At 44.0% G+C, this 18,907-nt stretch overlaps 1 protein-coding gene and 1 long non-coding RNA gene across 2 annotated transcripts in view; one reads left to right on the top strand and one right to left on the bottom strand.

Moving 5' to 3' along the window:
- Ptprt (protein tyrosine phosphatase receptor type T) overlaps positions 1-18,907 on the top strand; it is a 1,128,608-nt gene that overhangs the window by 39,254 nt on the left and 1,070,447 nt on the right. The gene's annotated exons all lie outside the window — the stretch shown is intronic.
- Positions 754-18,675, bottom strand: LOC127686202 (uncharacterized). Its single transcript, XR_007978056.1, has 3 exons — positions 18,647-18,675; positions 18,463-18,524; positions 754-871 (listed from the first exon to the last, which is right to left on the bottom strand). It is a non-coding gene; the product is annotated as an uncharacterized LOC127686202 (long non-coding RNA).

Genomic DNA, 18,907 nt, shown 5'->3' with positions numbered 1-18,907 from the left:
AAATATTTACTTTCCATGACATCCACTCATGTTTTCTGGGAGGGGAGATTGGTAATCACAATCTATTCCCATGTTGTCTCTTGGAAGTGCCTGACTGAGTTCTGGACTGGGGCTATCATCAGTGTCTACACATGTCATTTCTGGACATCCATTTCTTCAGTGTGTAAGATTTGGCAATGGTTGATATTCTGGATGTAACTCCCAGAATGTTCCTGCCTTGCTAAATTTCAGTTTGTATGTCTTTCATCAAATATTTGGCTTAGCTGGGTCTGCTTGGCATATTGTGTTAGCTCAAAGTGAGTTATTGTCTCAGTACCATCCATTCAATACAGAGAGGTAATATTTAGTGTGTCAGAGGGGATTATGTTGTAATCTCAAGAAAAATATAGGAAGTAGAGTAGAGAAGAAATTCCAAGGAGAAGAACCGAGTAGTTATTAAAATAGACTTTTCTAATATATGTTCATTCACTGGAAGTTACATCCTTAGATTCCTTTCTCATCAAAGCGTCTCAAAGAGCTAATTTCCAGTAGTTTCTATGCCTTCTTGCAGCTGAATATTTGGGGTATTTTAAAGTGATATCATCAAATAGATTGAAAATGAAGTCCTATAAATGATCCTTAATCAACAGGCTCCGTTACTTCATGGCACAGAAAACAGGGAACAAAGGACGATGATTTTAATTCAAGGAAAGAGAGATATTTATTTTAAGTATTTCTGCGGAGTGACAGAAGCAATTTATTCAGTTATAATTAGGCACATTGTAAAGTGGACGATTGCAGAGACAGTGACTCTTGCTGGCTCTGGAGTGTCGGAGGAGGCTCGCCTGCCCTGTGTGCTGTGCCCTGCAGCATGCCAGGAATTATCTGTGAGCTGGAATAGAACCAGAGGCAAGTGGACACTGAGATTGTATACATTTCCATTTGGACCCTGAAAGTGGGGTTTCCTTCTTCACCAACTCTGGATGCAAGGGCTTAAATCGGCAAGTTGCTTGGGTGTGAGATGGAAGGGACTGGGCTGGCTCAACAGTATGCAGTGGAAACAGCTGTGAGGTGCTCAGTAAAGACGAAATGATAAATGTATCCATAGTAAAGTGTTGTGGATTAAGTGGCCTATGTCATCTTGGGGTGCTTTCATAGACGTTTAGGGAACCCCTCAATGGAAAATCTTTTTTTTCCCCCAACAAGTGTCTGTTGAAGGCTTCTTACAGGTCAGCTCTTGGGAGAAACTGAGGAGCAATGTAAGTGTCTTTCCTTAATGACTAGGGACTTTGCAAGGAGGTGGATAAGTGGATAGATAATCACACACCAGCAAGGGAAGCCACGGGTGGGGAGTGTGATATTTCACATAGAAGGAGGGAACGGGGTGAGGAGGGAGTCAGCTTGGCATATTGAAAGAACAAATCATTTAGCTATGGCTAGACCATCAAGTTGGGGTGTGACCTGCCTTGTGAGTGCTGAGGCTAAGAGGGACCCTAGGACAACCTGTAGCTGCTTCTCTAGGCCAGCAGCAGCCACTGGTGAGTTTTAGTCTGTGATGGGCTGTGAGCATCTTTTCTTTTTGACAGCATCATTTTCACTTTCTGTGCCTCTGAAGTAGATGGGGGAGGGGAAGATGGTGGATGGGGCCTGGCTAGGTTACATCCATGAGAGGTGTGATGAAGGTTATGGCATTTGGAGGAGGAAGATGATGAGTAGCTGGGCCTCAGAATACACTGAGCATGCACCAGAGACAGTGGGATATGTGGATGTTCTAGGGAGACGGAATCAAAGACAATATGCCTGGCTGTGAATGGGTCAGATTCATCCTGTGGTATAGAACATTTAACTGTATGGCGTCAGGATGCAGAGTCAAGTTTATAGACATTCAAATTGAAGTGACTATGAAATGCTGCAGTCAGGGTGTCTAAGAGATGATTAGAAAAGCATGGAGAAGAGGTGGGGATTTTGGAGCCTGGATCTCTTTGTACACAGGGGGGACTTGAATCCTGGCAGTGGATAGGTACTTGTGTGCCTGTGTAGGGGTTGACCAAACACTGCACTGATTATAGAAGGGATGCCCTATCCTGGATCATTTGTGCACTCGCCAATAGCAGACTCAGAGTCTAGAACTGTTAGTGGGTAGATCCTTCCTTGGCATTGGGTGGTAGGACTTTTACATTGGTTTGAATTACTGAAAATACCATGTTGGGGAAATGTGTTATGACATGGATTCAAGTAGAGACCCATGGGCATGTTTCCAAGAGTAGGAGATGTTAATGGATTAGGTGAGATTGGAGCTAGGGACCTTTTAGATAGATATATCCCACCTAGTCCATTGGCCCAGTGACTCAGAGCATGATATATGGCGGTGGTTCCTATGTCAGGGGCTCTCTGGTTAGTGTGTCCTCTGTCTGTTGATGTATGTGACCTGTGGTTCCTCAAGCCAGCTTGGCTTTGGAAATGTCCCCCAGAAGCTAATGTGTTGATCACGAGTTGTTGGAACTACTTTGAGATGTGCTGAAAATGTGGGGGGTAGGCTGGGCTGCAGGAAGTAAGTCAGTGGGGTAAGGTCTTGGGCTAGGGGTGTAGGTGTGTGTGTTACTCTGTCCCTGGTCACATCCTGTCTCCCCCCCTTCTTTTGGTTGCTATGAATTGAATGGCTCTGCCCTATATGTTCCTGTTGCCATAATGTTCCAACCGCTCAGCAGGTCCAAATCAGCAACTTTAGTTCACCTGGACTAACTGTGAACTATGAGCCTGAGTCCACATGTGTCTTACATTGTTTTTGTCAGGTATTTTGGGCACCATGATGCCGAAACTAAGAAACAGGGCTATCATAGTCATCTTGGCCGCCCTGCTCATTCTTGGGGCCATAGGCCCTTCTCTATTTGTGTCTCTATCCTTCTTGATATGTGGACAAAGGACTCTCTTTTGTCTCCCCTTATATCAGATGTCTGGATGGTGTTGGAGGACCCGCCCCCAGCCCCGGCCTCAAGGCCTGAGCACCCTGGCCACAAAACCTGGGTAGGACCTTGGTTTATTTGGGCTTGAGGCTGGTGCAAACATTTTCCCTCTTGTCTATCTGATGTTCTCATGTCCCCTGGAGCTCACCACCTCTGCCTCCATGCTTGACCCTGGGTATATGTACCTATTACATTACCCTCCATTCTTGACTCTACATGTCTCGTTCCTTTGCAGATTTGGCTCTGTGTCTTTTCCCTGGATTGCACCATAGCTTGGGGACATCCTAGTCTGTGTTGAGCCCTGTAAATTCTCTCAACCAATCATGGAACATGGGGCTCTGGTCCCCAAGACATACTTTCCTACCAGTGTTTATATAAACCTTCCTACTTCTCAAAGCCAGGCCCACGCCCTAACCCCAGGTCCCGTGCCACCACTATTCTCTGCAGACAGATTTCTCCAATTGTCTCAGCCTTCGTTCCTCTCTCTGCTCCCCTATGCCAGTGTAGCTCCCACTTCCGTTCCTCTGTGACCCTCTTCTGACAGTCCCTACTTTCTTGTCACCGATTTAGTTATCCCTCATCTAGCTCCCTTGGTGTCACTCTACTGTGTGGTGTCTTTTCTTTCCCAGATAATTCCTTCGTCTGGTATCAGGACACAGGGAACTTAAGCGGTGCCCTTTGTATTTTGCGGAGGGGAGATAGAAGGCTCTATGGGAAACCTTTGTAAGCAGCAAGCATCTAGTCCTGCCCTGGGAGGCTCACCCAAATCTCCAGGCTTGAGCAAAGTCCTCCCCCCTGAGCCCTCAAGGAAGCTGGACTTAGCCTCTCCTTTAACTTTATCTCACCCACATCTAGCACATTTCCAAGGCAGGGTTCCCCAGATCCGTGTTTCCATCTGACACTCTTCCTCTGACAGCTTAGAACAAGCCAGTTGTTGCCATCGGTATCTGAGCTAGCATGTCTCCGATCACCCGCCTCTAATTTTCAGGATGACCCCTGCAACCTTGCTCCGTAAGTGTTGTTGTTTCCACCTGTGCAAAACTCCGTCCCATCTGCTCAGTGCTCACATGTTGAACCTGACATTTGGCAGGGCTTGCTAAGTTTTTGTTGAATGAGTGAGTGAATGCATGAACGTGCAACTGTTAGATTTTAGTCAAGTGCTGGGTTAGCAGCCCTGTGAGCCCTTTAGGCAGATAAAGCGCCAGAGCTGAGCTTTAGAGGCAGTGGGCTGTTGAATTTCTATTAGGTCAATTTGCTGAAGACCCATGAAAATGGGACGGGGGCGGGGGGGACAGAGAGAGAGAGAGAGAAAGAGAGGGGGGGAGAGAGGGAGAGAGAGAGGGAGAGAGAGAGGGAGAGAGAGAGAGAGAGAGAGAGAGAGAGAGAGAGAGAGAGAGAGAGAGAGAGAGAAAGAGAGAACTGGGTACCCATATCATTGCGCAGATCAGAAGAGCAACTGAGATGGTTGAAAGCCAGTCAGAGTAGGAAGGAGGGAGGCTCCTGAATCTGCAACACTCATCAGGACTTCTTCTGGTGGGGCAGAGAGGAGGGCAGGATCTCCTGGAAGATGCTCCTGATGGAAAACCAGGAAGGCGTTGGGTTCTTTGGACTAGTGTTATTCCTGGCGGGTGCTCTCAGGGAGGTAACAAGAGCAGCTTTGGCCAGACCTTAACACTCCATGGCCAGGCATTACCCTGGGCACAGCTCTCAAATGCTTCTACGGCTAATTATGTGGAGTTGAGACTGTAACAGGTACTCAGCCCAAGTTACCAAGGACACACTTGGGGCACGGATACCAATTATTGAGTGTAGATGAGTTGACTGGCATGGGTTCTGCCCTATAATTGCTGTTCAAAAAACTGTAGCTACAGGTTGAGCGATTCACCTTGAATATAAAATGTGGTGTCTTTTCTAGAGGGCAGGCATTGTAATTCTTTCCACCTAGATGGGGTCACATCTACACATGCTAGGTTTTTATCAGGCAGGGCTATTTTCTTAGTGGAGACACCTGTGGGGAGTCAATTTTTGAGTCAAGGGACATTCAATGTGGGTGCTGGCCTGAGCCAATTGCGAAGAGGGCTTGGAGGACACACAGTTGCTGACCAGAGGGCGATCTACTGTTCCATGTCCCCCACCCATGCTTTCCCTATTTGCTGCCTCATAGCCTTTGCCTTCCTTGCACCCTCTGTGTGCACATCTGTCATTTTTATCTGAGCATTTGGGTCCTTTTAGACCTCCAGGGCTGCTTCACTACTTCAAGGTCTTCTCATGCAACAACGCCAGGCATTTGGATGCGCTTGGGGCACAGGCACACAGTCATTTCCTTCAAATCTTCGCAGTGGGTTTTTTTGTTGTTCTTGACAATCCCACAGGCATGTGAGAGGGAGGGGTCATGCAGCGTTCACGATCTGCTTCTTTGGAAAACTTGGGACCGAGTCTTGTGTGTTCTACACGGATGACATTTTGTGGTACTGTCACCTTAAGGAAAGCCCTTGAGATGTCTTCTACCCCCAGAGCAAGGACATCTGCACACTACCCAATAGGTTATGACACTGGAAGCCTCTCTCCCTGTTGTTTGCTTTATGTGAATCCTGTTTTAAGACATTGTCCTGGGTGCTTGCAAGTTATTCTGTGTTTCTTGAAATATTTGTGCAGCTCGATGAGTATACAAATTGTCAGTATGGTAAATTACGAAAATGGCCATTCATTCCTCTTTGTTCCTCATCTGTGCCCCATAGTACAGCTTTTCAGATCCTTCCATCAAGAGGCAGTCTCTTTGTCTACTTTTGAATCTGGGCTTAGATTTCTGTGACTTGCTTTGGCCAAAGAGACAGTGCCAAGTGGGACACAAAGTACTCAGGCACTGGCCTTACTCTCTTGTTCTTGGGTTCTTGGAGTCTGCTGCTGCTTCTGTGTGGAAGCATGGATTAGCCTGCTGCCAACCACACATGTAGGGCATACCTAGGTGTTCACATTTCCATATCCAGTAAATAACATCCAGACCAGAGCAATCCATTACCAACACACAGTTGAGCCTGACAGAGATCAGCTGAAAAATCGTTTGGCTGAGCCTAGCTCAAGGGATGACATACAGAGTTATGAACAGATACTTGGTGGTTATGTGAATGTTTTGAGGCAGTTTTGTTATATAGCAAAGATTTACTGATTCAATGGACCCCAAATCTAGTGAATGTGTGTGTGTGTGTGAATCTCAAAGAGATTTTAAAAAGTAGATTACAAATAATTTGCTACAGAATTTCTTTTAAAATTTTTTTTAATTTAATTTTTTTGATTTTCTATATTCTTTGTTTACATTCCATATGATTTTCCCTTTCCTGGTTCCTACCTCCCCATAAGTCCCATAAGCCCTCTTCCTCTGCCCATTCTCTTTTAAAAACCTTTTAAAAAAGATTTTACCAAGATTTGTCTAAAATTCCCTCTGTAGTTCAGGCTAGCCTGGAACTTTTGATCCCCCAAACTTTGCCTCACAAGTGTTGGGATTAAAGACACATACCACCACATACAGTTTTGAGTTAACTGTTCATTGGGGACAGGGAACTGTCATCAAGTTTATCATCTTGGCATTTTCCCACCAGTTTTCCTGAATACACATGGGTTCTTGACTGTGGATTTCCAAGTTCCCTGGATTCTCTGGTCTAAGTGTGAATGTGAATATGTGTACGTACTAGAGACCGGATTAGTCGTACCCAAGAATTCATGATTCACAAAGTGAGGAATTTAAGTGTAGCGTTCTCCTTAGCACAGCTCTGCTGGTTGGGAGTAATTGACTGAAAACTATAAACTACTTAGATTCAGCACTGTAAAAGATAATTTCACACAGTGGCTCCAAGAGGGTATCAAGGCTCAAAAAAGCAAACTGGATTAAGAAACTCTTGTGACTAGGAAACCCTGAAAGCAGTCTAATAAACACACATATGGCTGACATAGGGACAGCAGACTTGGGAAAATCAGACAGAGTGAAAGGGGAAGAGCACCAGGCCAGCTGTAACAAGCAAGCCAGGAGACCACCCCACTGTAGTGATAGTCTGAAAGCCACTTCACACTCCCAGCCCTCCACACACACTTTAGATTAAGAAACAAGTCTCTATCTTTTTGAAACAGCATCCCACTTTGTTGCTAGATTTGGATAAGCTAGCCTTGAGATTGTGGTCACCCCGTCTCAGGCTCCCAAGTGTGCAAATTATACGTGTGTTTCATTCTGCCCAGCAAGATTAGATTAAGTCTTGTGCATTTACAAATAGTTACAGAAATTCTCTCTGATACTGTGTGTGTGTGTGTGTGTGTGTGTGGTATGTGGTGGTATATGTGTGTGTATGGTATGTGGTACATGGTGGTGTGTGTGTATGTGTGTATGTATATGGTATGTGGTGGTATATGTGTGTGTGTATATGTGTATGGTATGTGATGGTGTATGTGTGTGGGGATGTGTGTGTGACATGCATGTGAGTGTGAGTGCACTTACAGGGCATGTCTGTAGTGAGATGGTTGTTGAATCTTTATCATCTTTGCGAAGGCTGGATACAGCATAAAGGCACACACGATGCAGTATTGTGAAAGATCTTTATCTATGAAATGATATCTAACATCTATTAACTGGGTACAGGACCTTGCCCAGTGAATTATCAGTTGCTTAGCGAAAGGACAGATACATTTATGGGTGTACACACTTACATGTGTAGGACACCAACAGACAAGAGAAAAGCAGTCAGTGGCCACAGTCATTGAAAGGGTGGGGGTGATGTCGGGGCTAGGATGATGCTCTTGTATTTTTCTATCTCTCTTTCCTATCTTTATAAAGGGTATTGGCATGCTTGGTCATATTAAGTTCTTTCAAGCTCACCTGCATCATCCCCCAGCGGCTGCTGTCCTGTTTCCAGCATCCCAGTCTTAAACTCTCAGTAAAAGAGATCCAAATCCCTACATGGTGGAGTATTGAGACCTTCCAGGGACTCTCCAGTGTCTTCTTGGTCTTGCATGACCATTTTCTATCTGAGGCCACATTGTCTATGCTTAAAAGAGGAAGAATGAGCCCTTCACTCCCTCACGGAAAGTTCAGCATCTCTCTTGGGTGCACACCCCAGCCCTGGTGCCCTCTTGACACTGTCCAGTCTTTAGACTGGTGTGAACACAGTGTGGGCTGCTCCCGAGCGGGGAAGCTCTCCATCTTTAGGGCATTCCTACCAAATGTGGGCTTGGGGATGTTGAGCAGGGGACTGGGGGTGGGGTGGGGGGACTCGACAGGTGCTTTCCTAGCTACTCCAGCACACTGAGATCCTCAGGGCTTTTAATACTCAGGGAAAATCAAATAAACCTAGAAACCGAGGAGTCTGAAGAAGAAGGCAGTGTTGAGTTATCTGGGAAAGCCCCAGATGAACCCAGTGGTCCCACAAGAGCCAAATAAGGATTGAAAACCATTGGATGGAGAGAACGAGATGAGAGAAAGAGGTGTTGAGAGAGAGCTACTGTGGGAACCAGGACTGCCAACCAATCCAGCTATTGCAGCACCCAGTCCTTTCATGGTCTGCTTGGCAAGGTGAGGAGGATTCTGGTCTGCACTAGCACATGTGCTTATTAGATTACATGATCTATTCTGGTGTAAATGGTCACTTTAGTGAGATGTGCAGGGTGACTTCGTTACCACTCCACAGCGGAAGTCATTGCCGAGGTGGTAAAGTAGGGAGTTGGCTGAGTATCAGCCCCCAAAGCCTGTGATTTACGAGAGATCAAGTTTGTGTCCAGAGAGGGTGAATGAGTAGCCTTTCTCCAAGCCATGCAGGAAAGAGCTAAGAAGGGGATAAGTGTAGGGTGTTCCAATGCCTGTTACCCACCTCCGCTCTTGCTGGTTTGTACAGTCATGGCTCTGTAATCATCCGCAAGCCTCTCTTGAGTGAAACCATAGACTATGATGTCACAGCCAGCACCAAGCTGTGGCTACGTGGTGTTGTGGAGCTGCGGCTGGCTACAGACGATGCATACAGCTGGGCTGGGCAAGCTTAGAATGTTGGTTACTTGTCCAGGAGAAGCAGAAGCAGGTGCCCCCAGAGGCAGGGGAGGAGGCTCTGTAACTTGAGCCAGGTGGTAGAGAACTCTCCCAGGCTAATGGGCTGTCATCACAGATGACAGCAATGGCTTGTCTATGAGGCAACCTCAATGGGTCCAGTACTAAGACCTTAAGTGTCCTTGAGACAAAGATGCATGTTAGGGATGCCTGGTGTCAGAGGCTCTTCTGCACCCTGGACTTGTGCATTGTACAGAGCACCACACCACACTCCACTAGGTCTAACCCAAGCTCACCATGAGCCTAGCCTGTTCTCAAACCTCTAGCACCCTGGACTTGTGCATTGTACAGAGCACCACACCACACTCCACTAGGTCTAACCCAAGCTCACCATGAGCCTAGCCTGTTCTCAAACCTCTAGCTCCATGATCGAGTTCAAGAAACCCTCAGAATCGTCGGTGCCTTGAGTTTATTGACAAAAGATCATGAACTCTAAAACAATTAAAGGACTCCATGTCATCTAGGTAGTGAGGGACCTGGAAAAGGCCCTTTGGCTTTCAAGGCCTCTCCCCTGTGTGTGGGCTTCAGAGGCCTCTTGCAGCAGCCTCGGTTTAACATTCCACGTCTACTTCTGGAGGTTGCGTGTGCCTGGGTGGTGTGTGTGTGTGTGTGTGTGTGTCTGTCTGTCTGTCCATCTGTCCGTCTATCCATCTGTGTGGTGACCAAGACCACTCCAGGTTCTTTCCAGTGTGGAACTGCAAGGCAGCATGAGGGGACAGAGGACAAGAGAATGATTGGACCCGTGCAGTGACTCTTCAGCTCTCTATAGAACTAGCCACCTGTGTGCCGGGCTCAGCTAGTAAGTAGCCCACCGTCTGTCAGATCTTCCCTTTTACATGTTTGTACTTCCTGGCAGGAGCCAGCTAACTAACGCCTCTGTAAACAGACCATAGTGAATATTTTAGATTCACAGTTTGTGTCTGTCGCAGTTTCTCCCCTGGGCTGCTGTAGCTGAAACCAGCCACATGCAGTACAGGATCGAGTGGGTGTGGCTGTGTTCCAATAAAACTTTATTTGCAAAGTAGATTGAAGGGTAGACCTCCGTGTCTGAGAAAGGAAACTGGGCTCTTAGGGGTCAGGAGAGAGCAGTTTAGACACTGCATCTCACTTGCTGTGTTCTCAGGAGGCACGCCCGGGTCTCTACGGAGTGGTCAGGAGAGGATTTGGGGCAATGTTTTAGGGATTTTAAGCGAGATAGGTATATAGGGCAGCAGAGGTAGGAAGTGTCAGCTGAGAGCTAACCTTGGTTCCAGATTCTGATGCTAGCCAGCTATCATGCCAGCCCTGGGAGGGAATCTGGGCAGAACCATCCGAGATGGCATCAGAGTGCACTGTAGGTGGCTGAGGACCAAGGCCTAGCTCAGAAGAAACATCTCTAAATAAACTTAGAGCCTTTGAATGCGGAGCGGAAAGTCTGCAGCTACGGGGAAGTCAGGAGCAGTTACGGGTGCTGGTGATACCTGGCGTGCTGCCTCTCACACGGGCAGCTTCCTGAGGTCTGATCCAGCTAAGTTGAAGTAGACAATGTAGTCTCTCTCTCTCTCTCTCTCTCTCTCTCTCTCTCTCTCTCTCTCTCTCTCTCTCTCTCTGTGTGTGTGCATGTGTGTCTGTCTCTGTCTGTCTGTCTCTCTGTCTGTACCTGTGTGTCTCTCTCTGTCTCTCTATCTCTGTCTCTGTCTCTCTGTGTCTATCTCTCTGTGTCTCTGTCTGTCTGTCTGTCTGTCTGTCTCTCTCTGTGTCTATCTCTCTGTCTCTGTCTGTCTGTCTCTCTGTGGTATATATGCATGGCATGTCTAGGGTGGGTGGGTATGTATTAACTCACTAGATGCAAGGTACTGTGTGGGAATGGTATCCAAGGCTGCTAAATACTGCAGGGTGTCTGATAACATTGGGAATAGTGTGTGTCTTGGGTAGGACAGGATTAAGAAAGGGGAGGCAAACAGGGTAACCACATTCTCAGAAACTATTTATTGAGCAGCTACTCTGCACCAGGTTTTCCTCTAAGTGCTAGGATACTGGATGAAAGGTGACTTCTTTGTATTTGTGGGTATCTGTGGAAAAGAGTTTCTAGCAGAACTTGGGAGGATGAAGATGGAAAGGAAGCTAAAATTTAAACCAGATATTTTAAGGGGAGATATAAAATTGAGAATTCTGGCTCCCTCTTAATTACTTGTGCCAAAGCTAGGCCACAGCTGTTTAGGTGAGTCAGTCAGACTGACAAACAACTAAATAGCAACTAGTTTCTATTTGGTTCCAAGGTGAAAGCAACCAGCTGCTTAGAATGTTCAGGGCAGGACCCAGCTTGTCAGCAGGGTTTCCAGCTTGGCTCTAGGTGTAAGCACCCAAATAATTATTCTTTAAAACTTTAACTAGTTTAAGCATTTCCCCAGCAGAGAAATTGCCTTCTTTACTTAGAAGGCTTTCTGAAATTTATTCTGTGTGACTTTGCCTTTTGGAACAAAAGGAGAGGGTAAATGAAATTCAGAAGCCTCAAGGTCAGAAGCAGGGCCCCCCCTCCACTCAGGCACTCACACCTGCACATGTGTGCACGCTGTCATAACATTTCCTTAGGGGCTCTCTGATATCTTTGCCCTTGTTCTTTGTGGCCCATGATTATTGTGCCTTTTGAGGTCTTGTATTTGCTTTGAATTGTCTTTGTGTTTCCTTCCTTGCCAGCAGCATGCCTCTCTGTGGCAGTCCCCCCTTCTTTATTAGTTTTTTATTACATTTGTTTGTTTACATTAAGAGTTTCATATTCATAGACGATGATCTAAGAACCACAGACTGGAAGAAGAAGCCCATTACCTATAGTTCTACCACACAGAGACACTTAATGTGAATATTTGGATTCATATCTTCTCTGAGTGCCTCTTTGAGACTTTTTTCTATCAAAATGGGGTCATGGTGTACACATTGTATTCTGTTCATTTTCCCCACATAATATCATAAGCATCTGTTAAAAATGTGCTTCTGCATAGTTCCTTTATGCATGTGCATATGTTCCCATAAAACCATTTTTTCCAGAAGGGTTGGAAGATATATTAAAGCACAGAGAACTGAATAATGTCAGTGAACTACGTCATACTCAGCTCCAACAAGTGCCAATATTAGCCCATCCCAGCTGTGTCTTATCACCCCAGTGTGTGTTCTGCAACATTTAAAAACCAAAACCCCAGGTGTATCACCACTTTGCTCACAAACATCTCAGCAAATATTTCTCTCACAATGGTTTTTGATCAGGGGCAAGCCCCATACTACATTTAACCCAAGGGGCCTTGGCCACATCTGGGGACATTCTGGCTCTCCCCACTGGGAGATGAAGCGAGTGGTGGCTGTTACTAGCATCCATCGGTACAGACCGGGGACGAATCTTCCCACTCACAGCCTGGTTGTTTACATTTAGTGAAGAATTGTCTGGTCCCCAAGTGTCACCACCCCGAGTGTTAAAAAACCCTGAATGGAATGTGGTTGGACCGCCAAAGGCATAAACATAGTCCTGCTATCACAGGAAACAAAAAGACAGTTCTTTATCACCAAGATTTCTTTAACATCTCAATTATTCACTTATGTTTATTTTCTTACTGTCTTTTTTATTGGCATAATTTTACATAGTTATACTGTGCGACAATTTAATCCATGTATACACTGCACAAAGATCAAATCATAGTAATTAACCTCTCACCTCCTTATGTTTGGAGCCTTCTGTCTTCTAGTTCTATATAAAAACCCAATAGGTTGTTATAATCTATAGCCACTGTATGGTCCTCTAGGAACCTAGAGCTTAGTGCTCATGCCTAATTGTATCCTGCTGTCTCGTAGCCCAATTCCTATTCTTCTTTCCTGTCTTCTTCCTAGTCTGTGGTAACTCTCTTCTTTTTGAATAACCACTTAAAGAATAGCCAGATTGAGTCACTACCCAAGACATTCTTTCTATTTCTTTTGATCTGCCAAGATCTCCCCCTACCCCTTTCTTGGTAATGTTTATTTGTTAAGGGCACTTGGGCCACTTGCTGTGTAGTTTTCCCATACTGGATTTGGCTGAAAACATCTTCCTGGTGTCATTCTGTCTCTCCCTTCCTCTACTTTCTGTAAATCAAAAGGTCACCAAGTGGGTGTGCAGTAAGGTCAAGATTTGGCAGTCTTAGTTATGTGCTATAAATACCCTAGGGACCTCATGTCTGTGCCAAGATTAGTTTGGTACAAGGGGACCACCTTACCATCATCTGAGAATGTGTAAGAAATCCTAAATCTCGTGTTCCAACACATGTGGGTTGTGGTGGCTCCTGTCAATGGCCATGGCTCCTTCTAGTTTCTTCTGGAGGTATTAGAGAATGGCGAGTTCCCATTTCCTCCATTGATTCTGCTTTTCTGGGGGGCTATAACTTGTCTGAAGAAGAATTTTCCTTCTGTTTTAAGCCCTGGCTGACTCTGAAATACAATCTTTGTGGGGAAGACAGGATAAATGTTTGATTTATTCCCCCTATTATTTTTTCGTTTTATTGAGGCATAATTTACACAGGATAAAATGCACAAATCTTAACTTACAGCTCAATGAATTTTACATGTGTCTACACCCATGCATCCACCACCCAGACCAGGATATAAAACATTTCCAGAACCATTCCTCCCACCTCCGTCTGGTTGATACCCAATCCCCTGCCCCCTCCTCAGAGTATACAGTGGTATTTAAACGGTATTTATGCTGTCTCTTTCTCCACCACTTATTTCTAATGTAACCAAAATAGTCATTTATTTTCTTCATGGTTTCTGAACTTGATTTTATGTTAAGAATTGCACCATCCTCTTTAAGAGGATAAAATACATGCTCACATGTATACACGCATGTGGATCTTTAACATACATATCTTAAATCTCTGCTCCAAGTAGCCTAAATGATTATCTAATTATCATAACATCATTTACTGTGTTTTTCTATACTCCTTTCTGATTTGAAATGACTTTCAGTATCTATTAGATTTTTGTATAAACCTACATCTAGGCCTGAGATGCAAGTTCTGTTGAATTCCTTTTTTCCTTTTTCCTGTACTGCAGCGATATAATATGTTTTATTATTGGCAGGACAAGTCACCCCAAATCCTTAAAGTAATTGTATTTTCCCACTTGGACACTCACTGTTCTTGCTGAGTTCATTCTTTGGGTGACTTTTGCATCCTGTTGTTCTGCCTCATCAACCTGGATTTTGGATAGGGATTTACCTCCACAGTGTTACAGAATCAAATATCACAGAGCATCCGAGCAACCTATTCAACGGATTCAGGAATTCCATTTTGGTCTTCTGGCAAATTCCCTGGTGATGAGAATCTTTTTAAAGATTTATTCTGAAATGTTTTTCAATTGTATTCTTCTGGAAGTATCGCTATCACCTTTCATTATATTGTTATATAGTTATAACATTAAGTACAAGATTAGGCAAATTAATGTTTGTTTTCTTTTTAGCTCAACTCTTACTAAAATGTCTTACTTTTTATGGCTTACTTTTCAGTTTATTATTTTGAGATTTTTCAAGTATCTAGAAATGTCATTTTATGGTATCTTCTCCAATATGGTGAATTTATGCTGTCCTTACCTAGTTGCATTAGCTAGAACCCTGAGTAACAGGGTAGTATTGATTTGGGCTCTGTTGCTCCTCTATGTAATGGACTCTTCTAGAAAGTGTCTCTGTGAAATATTATGCTGTTTTGTTTTGTTTTGTGTGTGTTTTCTTTAATTAAGCAAGAATTCTATTTTAATTTATCACTGTTTTATTTTTTTTAAACCTGTGTGAAGAAGATAAGTATGATCAAAAGCTTTCTCGCTATTGAGTGAGTTAAACCTAAAATGCTTGGTTTTTAATGTATTTACGTAGTATTTATTTTAATTAGGTTCTTTTCTTGGGGTTATCCTTACTAAGACATGGCTATGGTTTTGAAAAGGACTTTTCTAGATTGTGTTTGCTATGTTCTTGATTAGGACTTTTTTGGTACTAAAAAAATTATGGTGATTAATTTTTTTAAAAATTTATTTGTGTGTGTGTTTGTGTGTGTGCGCGAGCGTGCATGTGTGTGTGTGTGTGTGTGTGTGTGTGTGTGTTTCACACTTGGCTCCGGATGCTCATGCAGATCAGAAGGTAGCTTCAGGGAGTTCGTTCTCCCTTTCTGCGATGTGGGTCTCAGGGACTGAAGTCAGGCTGCCGAACTTTGCAGCTGGGCCCTTTCAGCCGCCCATTAGATTGATTTGGAATCCTTCTCTCCGTTGTCTTTATCAAATTCTGTTGCCAGTTTTGTCGTGGCTGTGTTTTACAAATTAAGATTTTGATAAATGATTTGAACATTTCCATGTAAATATAATTCAGGTGTTAAAAAAAATTGCAAAAGATGAAAAAAAGTCACCTAAATAAACCGCCCATCAGACAAATAGGTTTAGACATTTCTTTGAGAGATTGTTTGACAAGAAGGACATTTTTATTTTAAATAGATTTTGCCTTCAAAACTCTCAAATCTATTTAAAGGAAATTCTGTTTTATTTTTTTGTTATGTTGGTTTTCTACAGTCATTGCGGATATACTTCATCATCACAGCCAATCTTGAGATTCCAAATGTAGGAAGAGAATAGAATCATTTTCCATGAGTAAATGTCCTATGTAGACCACACTGGGGAAAACGCGGTACTTCCAGAAACTACTTGGCAAGGAGAGGACATGAAGCATCACTCCCAATTTTGGTGTGAATGATGTTGAATTTGGTCCCAGGGAAGACTTCTGAGGTTCTTCTGATAAAGCCATATCAGGCTCAGTACAGACACTGGAATGGAACCTGAAAGGCTGTGGAGTGTGTTGTGGATGGGACATGATTAAATGAAACACCTCCGGGATGCCTGGGGACACTGCTCAGGGCCTGCCGGAGCAGCCGCTGGAGGAGAAGGTGGTGTTTTCAAGCTGCTTCTGGTGTTTGTGCTTGTGTCCTGGAGGGCTCATGGTGGCAGAGGGTAGTAGTTGGAGAACCCGCTGCATATTTATCCAGATGCTTAGCTAGTTATCTGCACCAGTGACTGAACTTGGTCTTCCTTATTTGGGTCTCTTCTCCATTAACAACAACAACAACAACAACAACAACAACAACAAAAATTGGCTGCTTTTGGTACCATATTTTTGTTGTTTCTTATAAATTGTTTTTAAACTTATAAGTTTAAAAAAATGTCTTCATGAATTCATTGTTTCTAATGGCTGAACAGTACTCCATTGTGTATATATACCATATTTTTTGCATCCACTCTTCTGTTGAGGGATATCTGTGTTCTTTCCAACTGAAATTCTTAGGCAAATGGATGGAGCTGGAGAACATCATACTAAGTGAGGTAACCCAGACTCAAAAGATGAATCATGGTATGCACTCACTAATAAGTGGATATTAACCTAGAAAACTGGAATACCCAAAACATAATCCACACATCAAATGAGGTACAAGAAGAACCGAAGAGTGGCCCCTTGTTCTGGAAAGACTCAGTGAAGCAGTATTGAACAAAATCAGAACAGGGAAGTGGGAAGGGTTGGGTGGGAAAATAGGGGGAGGGAAGGGGACTGATGGGACTTTCGGGGAGTGGGGGTCCAGAAAAGGGGAAATCATTTGAAATGTAAATAAATATATCAATAAATTAAAAAAAATGTCAAAAAAATGTCTTTGCTAAGTTTCGGCACTAAGTAATAAAAGCCCTGGCTTCCCCGAATTCCTGTAAGCATGGCAGACAGGTTTGGCAGGTTTTTTTTTTTTTTTGTCTCCTATTTTCAGAGGTGCACACCCCAGGGTCTTTTAATGCTGCTTTCCTTCCCATTTTACAACACAAGAAAATCAGTCCTGTGTTTGACTTTTAGCTTTACACTTCAGGATGCAATCTGTTCAGAGCCTGCACATGTAGAGAGAAAGGGACTCCATTGTCCCTGTGTGTGATAGGGGAATGTCCCCTGGCTTCTGTCCCTGTGTGTGATAGGGGAATGTCCCCTTGGTTCCTTGGCTCTTACTAAGGTCCATAGGTTTGGCTATGAGGCAGTTAGCATTTTATTTTTGGTTTGATCTGATGTGCTCTGTTCTGGGGTGGGGTGTAGGGAGAAGGTAACAGGCATCATTATTGCTTTTTTCTGCTGTGTCTGTTTTTCTGCAATTAACCCTTTCTGCTTCAAAGCAACCTCATCCTTAAGAACACATGTGACTAAGTCTGTGATGATTATACTGTAGGAGCACAGAGGGACTACAAATCCATTTTTTTTGGCTTACACCCATTAAGGACTATTAATGCCAGCATACACCCCACAGCTGACTGTTTTTCTGTCCTTATCCCACATGTATGTCTTTCTTTAACAGTCCAGCTTAGTGCTTTTGTGTATTCCTTCCCTTCTGCCCCCTGGTTTATATTTTTTGTCTTACTAAATTTTTATTTTATTTGTTTTTTTAATCATCTTTTATCATTATTTAATCATTTTTAATCATTATTTTTTGTATTTATTCTTCTCTCATAAATTACATGGCAACTGCAGTCTCCCCTCCCTCTTTTCATCTCAGTCTCCCCATTCCCTTCTATCTCAGATCTGCTCCTCTGTTTCCCTTCAGAAATGAGCAGGACTCCCAGGGATATGTTACAAGAAGACAAGGAACAAACCCTCATATTCCTTTTCATCTCCTATCTTCTCGGTTCTATCTCCATCTCAGTGTTCTCTTGCTTCTGACGTACAAAATCCCCAGCAAAGGGCTGTGTGGTATGAGTAGGGTTAGCGTGTGTGTGGAAGAGAAGCTGGGCTGTAGCAGGCAGCTTTTGGGGAGCAAGAAAGTAAAGGGAGTTTGGGGGCAAGGAAAGGCCTGTCCATCACTTTCCTAGCAGAGCCAGAGCTGATGGAGTTGGAAGATTTATTAGGGCAGAAGTCAGCTCCCTCCATGGAGTAGGCCAATCAGAGCAAGCTGGATCCAAAAGCAAGCAGGGCTCCCATACCATGTGATGGCTGTGGGCTGGATATGAGACCCTGTGCCCTAGTAATTGGGTTCTGCATTACAGAGCATACTACGGACAGGAAGTCACAGAGAGTAGCCCGGATAAGGGATCAGAACTATGCGTCCTTCCTCATAGTGAGCATCAGAGATTTCTTGAGAGTACTGGAGAAGCTTTTTTTTTTTTTTTTTTTTTTTTTTTTTTTTGTCTTCAGCCTCCACGTTCTTTCCCACCACTGGCACCAGACCTTTTCCCACCACTGGCACCAGAGCTAGGTAGGAGTGAGCGAAGCCCCCAGGAACCTCAAAGAAGACCCTTATTGAGGTAGCTTTGTGTGTAACAGAGATAAAATTAGTGCTAAATACATGTACACAGACACACATAGATGTTTGTGTGCATGTGTACAGGAACATAATATACATTATTCAAATATCTATGAATTTAAGATTGTGGTGAAAGGGAACTTACCTTGATATGTGTGTGGTTCAGAAAGGAATGGGGACCACTGACCTTGGCTTCCAACGTGAGATCTGTGGGCAGAAAAGACAAATGAAACTCATCCCCAGTGAGGTCTGAATTGCTCTGTAGGCTTACAGCTGGCGGCCCGTGATCCAGTGTTCAGCTTTCTTCATGTGTGCTGGAGGCCACTAACCTGACAGCTTGTATCTGCAGTGCTCAGACAGAATGGTAAAAACAGGAAGCATGATGTAGCTCCTCCCTTCCTTCAGGTTAGATGAATCTTTAGCTGGGTTTGTTTTCTGGTTCCTTATCCAGGGGAAGTACTGGTTTTGCCTTCTGTTGTATATGATCAAATAAGTTTTTTTCTTTTTTGATGTGCTTATTTTAGACTCTCTTGGGTTCAGAACAAAGGGAGGTGTTTGTATGTATAATCGAATACACGCATATCTCTTTA

The sequence above is a fragment of the Apodemus sylvaticus genome, chromosome 5 (assembly GCF_947179515.1).
Source record: "Apodemus sylvaticus chromosome 5, mApoSyl1.1, whole genome shotgun sequence".
Lineage (NCBI taxonomy): Eukaryota > Metazoa > Chordata > Mammalia > Rodentia > Muridae > Apodemus > Apodemus sylvaticus.
The sequence above is the reverse complement of the archived record's forward strand: the minus strand, read 5'-3'. Positions and strand labels throughout refer to the sequence as shown.